Source organism: Theropithecus gelada, chromosome 9 (assembly GCF_003255815.1).
Source record: "Theropithecus gelada isolate Dixy chromosome 9, Tgel_1.0, whole genome shotgun sequence".
NCBI classification, from domain to species: Eukaryota; Metazoa; Chordata; class Mammalia; order Primates; family Cercopithecidae; genus Theropithecus; species Theropithecus gelada.
In genome coordinates, this window is record NC_037677.1 from 112,185,875 (window position 1) to 112,191,874 (window position 6,000).

A 6,000-nucleotide genomic window follows, 5' to 3' on the forward strand; every position below is an offset into this window, starting at 1 on the left:
TTTTAGGTACTACAGCTAAAGACCAAACATTACAGCAAGCGATGCTTCTAGTACCCATATCACTTAAAAAATTACAAGAGTTTTATGGTGTAATGTAAATATGTGTAAAAAATTTTACACATATTTATTATTATATCACTAGAGTCTACCCTCATATTTAAAATTTTAAGAAACTTATAATTTATTTACATTTCAGTGTATTAAACTTCTGACAATTTATTTCGCCCACCTGTACCTTATACCATTGTGTCGTACGTTTAACTTATATATGTGTTACAAGCATCATAATAAACAGGCATCAAATCTCATTCAAGTGAAATTTTGAGATGAAAAAGTTTTTACATTTATCTAAATATTTACCCTATCCTTTGCTCTCCATTGCTTTGTCCAGCTAAAAATGATTTTAGCTAGAATCATTTTCCTTACTCGTGAAAAAGTTTCTTTGGTGTTTTCATTAGTTCAGATAGGTTGGCAACAGATTCTTTCCACTTAATATGGAAAATATTTTATTTTGCCTTCAGTTTTCAAAGATATTTTTATTATTATAGAATTCTAGGCAGACCTCTTGGAGGTCCTTAAAAATGTCTTTTCTTTTTCATCTTTGTCTAGTTTTTCTTGAAAAATGTCTTCTATCTTGTATCTGTTCATCTGCATATACTATGTCATTCTTTAGATGTCATTTCTGGGTCTATTTTTTTTTTACTGACTTATTTTTCCCTCATTATAGTCAATTTCCTGCTTCTTGGTCAAAGAAACTTTTATTTGATTCAAGACATTCTATATTTTTACATTATTTTTGTAAATTTACATTACTGAGTGTATGATTTTGGTTGTATTTTTAATAAGCATTGAGTTTTATTCTGCTAGACAGTGAAGTTACTTGTGATTAGGTTTAATTCTTTTGCGGCTTGTTTTTGAAAGCCTTGACTGTCCTTTTTTCCTAGAATTCAGCCTACTATTGAGGTATATCCTTTTTGAATTTTCTGAATGATCAGCAAAAGTACTCTACTGAGTATTCTGAATGATCGGCAAAGACTCCACTGTGGCTAGTTGGAGCTCCACTGTCTTCCTGCCCTTTCTGAGCTCAGAAACTGTGCAAGTCACCATTTTTTGGTCACCCTTTGTCTGCCTTTGTGCCTTTTAGGATTCGGTAAAAATTCAAAGAGAGATTTAGAGCTCTTTTTCAGCATATATCCCTCCTCTTCTGATTGACACCCTACAACTCAGCCTTTCTGCACTTAGACCTTTTTACTCCTTAAGTTAGTTCCCACTTAGGCTACCCTTCCTACATCACAGGCTATACTGCTATACTATGCTGTGAGACAGAGAACTAGGCCAATTGTTGACTCACTTTATTTGTTTCCCTTCTCTAAAGAATCACTGTGCTTCTCTGCCTATTGTCTAATACCCGGAAGCAAGCCTTTCATAGATTCTCTCCACTTTTCTAGTTATTTATGGCAGGAGGTTAAATCTGATCTCTGTTACTCAATTAAGGCCAGATGTGGAGATCTTATTTTGCTTCATTTTTGTATTTGCAATTTTCTTCCTTTCTTAAATGAGTACTTGAAATATATGTTACCAAAGATATTTATCTCAATTATGAGCTTTATACAGGTCCTAAGTAATAGAGGATTGTAACATTTTGTATTATTTAAAATATTAAATTTTAACGTAAATTAACATGAAAGACATATTAGAAGATGGCTAATTATGCATAACAACTACGTACCAAATATAGATTATATATATTTAGTGTCATTTTTACAAAGTTTATAGGCATACATCAATTTAAATGTTTTTACTACAGTTATCTCCTTATAATACCTCGACTGCCAAAGATTTTTCTCCGTCCAATGTTGCTATCATCTTTTGTTCACGAGGAGCGATCTGTTCTGATCCCTGGAAATGGAGCAGGATTTTTGGTTTCGCTCTCCATCTGATGTTAGTAATTTGTCTTTCTTACTTACAAATAATATACTAGATCTTGATGATGGAATAAGCTTACTTCTTGAGGAATGTGCAAACATGACAACTAATAATAGAAATTTCTGTAACTGCAGTTAGCATACGTATTTTAATACTACACCTTTGCATAGATTACTTACATTTATTTTCATGTTTATACATATGACCCCTAACTTATGATAGTTTAATTTCTGATTTTTTTGACTTTGCAAAGGGTTTATGAGGGCATTAAATATATTTCAACTTACAATATTTTCAATTTACAGCAGGTTTATTGGGAAATAACCTCATTGTAAGTCGAAGATCATCTTGTATTTCAGCGTGTTTTATTATACAACAGTGAATAATTAAATAGACATGTGCCTTTTAGTATGCACATACAGAAATTGATCGAAAAAATATCAGTGACTCTCATTCATCAAAATATTCAAGACATGATTGCACCACTGTATTCACCTAGGCTACAGAGTACAATCAGTCTCAAAATAATGATAATAATAATAATTCAATCTGTTTATCCTATGCTAAGTATTTCCAACATTTGTAATCCTAATTCCTACAGACTGAGTTACTATATAACTTAGCTTTTGGAAACAAAAATATGAGTGAGATGATCTTTACTGTATCAGTAAGAAAGATGCATGCATAATGAACAAAAAATGTGGGGATAGGGAGAAAAAGAAGAAAATTAAGGATATTTTTATCTGAGTTTATTGTATTCCTACGTATCAGAAGCCTAAGATTCATTTTCTGACATTGTTCTGACATGAATTGAAATGTATTAGGGATGATTTGGATTGTTATTTTTGCAAATGTACACTGTTGTATATTTTGCAAATATTTTTCATATAGACGCTTTAATTGAGAGGCAAAAGTTCAGATAGCAATTGTACACATTAGGCTTGCATATTTGATTCTAGGAATGTACATTTTCAGCAACACACTCATAGAAAAATAATGCACAGCTGCCAAACTGTTAATGGGAGCTGCATGCTGGATTTATTGCTACATTGAAAATATATCCCTTCTTGTTCAACATATTCAATCAATAATGTTCATTAAGAAGTAGTCTTATCTGCTTTTCATTTTCAAGGTATAACACAAGAATATTATATTCCATTAAAAGTGAATGTTTAAGTAACAAATTTCAGAAATAAAATAATGAGGTTTTGAAGTGCTTTTTGGGAAAATTTAATTTATGAAAAAGAAAACTCTTAGAATACAGTTGTAGCATTTCAATCTTTTCTTCCTTGCTTGCAATTATTATGCAAATATTATTGCTACTGCAAAAGATCTTTGTCATGAATTGCTTTGTAATGGGGCAAGGTTATTGAGCACTACTTTTTAAAAAGATGTTTCCATGACAGTATTATACATAAGACTTGAAAATAAATTGCTGATGGTAAAAGACGAAACAAATGCACCCACCATTTTTATTTCTACAGTGCCAGAATTAAAAACGTTTATCCAAATGCTTTAAATCAGTTTATTTTATATTTTCTAGCCATGCCTGTTCTAGTAAATATGAAACAATGATTGTACTCAGTTTTCTTCTTCAGCTGTCACTAAGATGGTGTCATAATGTTTAGAGATATGCTCTCTAACTGTCAGCGCATGTTACAGTTCAGTGATGCATGATAAAGTATGAGGGACATTGTCTTCTTGCACTGCTAAATGTATTAATGCAGTGATGATATTTCTCAATGACTTTCTACTCAAGGTCAAAATGATGAAATTCATCTGTATTTTTCAATAATTTGTTTATTAATCAATATCTTGTCATCTTAGCCTGTTCCTTCAAGTTTTTTAGGTACATTTTTAAATTCGAGACAAATGTATATTAAAATTTAAAGAAGACGCTGTCATATTTTTACATTTAATTGTATTTTAAATAACCAACTATTATTTTTCAATTCATCTTTTAAAATAAATAAAATAGCATCTAGTTACTGTTCTTTTTGTTGCTACCTATGAAAATATAACTTGAGATAGACTCTAGATTTATCTGATCTATTTGAATTCTCTTTCTGTTTATGATCTCTGGATATAAAACTTACTTAAAAAATGATAATCATTATATGATAACCATTCATGCTATGTATTTAGTAATTGTGTCCTATTCATATAATCCTTTAACATTTACAACTTTAAATTGCTTGATTTCACAAGCAATAGTTATGTTTGCCCTAATACCAATTCTATATGGTAGAGAGTTTAGGAAATATAACCCTCTTTTTACAGTTGAGGAAATTGAGCTCATTGTTGTTAGTACCCTAAGGTCACAGATATTGAACTGAAATCTAGACTTTTGGACCCCAATTCCAGTATCTTTTCTTCAATTCCATTCTTATTTGTTCATATTTATAGAGATTCTGCAGATTGCATATCACTGATATAAATATTGCAGTGTGTTATAGAATAACGAAGTTACTGCTAATATAATTAAATATTCACTGCTTTTGGATTAGCATTTCTAAGTCACCATTCTAGTGATGTAATTTCATTATTCACAAAACTTCATGGTTCATTGCCAACCCTATCCCTTCTTCATATATGGAAATCACCATCTTCTTCCACTGGATATATTTTCTCAGGTTAGAGATGCCATTGTTCATAGATTTTCAATTACTGTAGTTGATCTAATTTCACCTAGGAGGGTACATACTGATTGTAAATGTTTACATGGGATAATTACATTTTATTGATCAAATAGGAACCAGTATATATGCTATTGGTTTAGTAGCAACTGCCTTTCCAATTGGAGCCCACCTTTATATGTCGTAAATTGTCTTTATTCTTTCCCCTTAGCATTTTCAGAGTTTTTAAGGACATGGTAATTTGCAATGAAAGTTACACTACTCAGTGATATTTTTCAAGAAGACTCTGCAAATCTTTTAACTTCTGTGTTACTAGCAATGTGATATACATCAGTTCACATCCATAACCAATAGCTACTCATCTACAAAGAGTCTTAAAGAGTAAAATGTACAGTTCAGAAATCTGAACTCTGGTGTTCAGAAATTCTCCAGATTATTAGAGCTACTACCATTTGAAAAACAGATCTGAACTATGAAGTTCTGTATCAGAATTTTGATTTTGAAAAATTTCTATCAAATAAGAAGAATCAAAAACACCTGCATACCATACTTTTGGACAAAAGTTTATTATAACCACATGTTATAGTAGGCCAAATATATCACAGTGGATTCATGGTTATTACTAAAAGTATGCATTCATATTTTCGGTCACTTTAATTATCATACATGGACAATCACTAGATTTTTTATTATTAAGGATATGTAAAGTAAAATACATAATATATCAAGAATATACATCACTGCCACTAAATAGAAGTGTTTTCATTGTTGGAAAATTAAAATTATTTACCTATTATGAAAACGTTAGTTCTTCATAGGATTAGGTTCAGCAAGAGTACCCACAGGTTAAAGCTAGACAACTTTGGCTTTTCTCTGTTCTCACTGTCAAAAATACGCTTTGGACTTTTATTTGGAAACAATAAGTTCCTCAATAGTTATAACTCCTAGTAGACAAAATTGAAAAAAAAATCGCTTCAAGCTTTTGTTTACTTTGCTGTATTCAAATTGTAATAGTTACTGGGGATTATTTTTAAATTTCCAATTGTTTGGATAGCATGAGCTTACTGATTATGTATATCTAAATACTATACTTGTATTATTAATATAAAATATTTTATTGCTAATAAATATCTTTAAATAAAATATGTAAGTTAAGTTGAAATGTTTATCTATTTTAATGTTATTAAAATGGGTTAACACTAATTCATGTGAGTTATGGTTGGTGAAAATTCCGAATTATTTGTTAAAGATATAATTGTTTTCGTATAAGGAGTAAGGAAAGGATCCAGTTTCAGCTTTCTACTTATGGCTAGCCAGTTTTCCCAGCACCATTTATTAAATAGGGAATCCTTTCCCCATTTCTTGCTTCTCTCAGGTTTGTCAAAGATCACATGGCTGTAGATGTGTGGTATTATTTCTGAGGACTCTGTTCTGTTCC

General features: G+C 30.7%; 1 protein-coding gene across 1 annotated transcript in view; it reads left to right on the forward strand.

Annotated features, from left to right (window-relative positions):
* ATRNL1 (attractin like 1) overlaps positions 1-6,000 on the forward strand; it is an 831,601-nt gene that overhangs the window by 480,825 nt on the left and 344,776 nt on the right. The window lies entirely within an intron of this gene.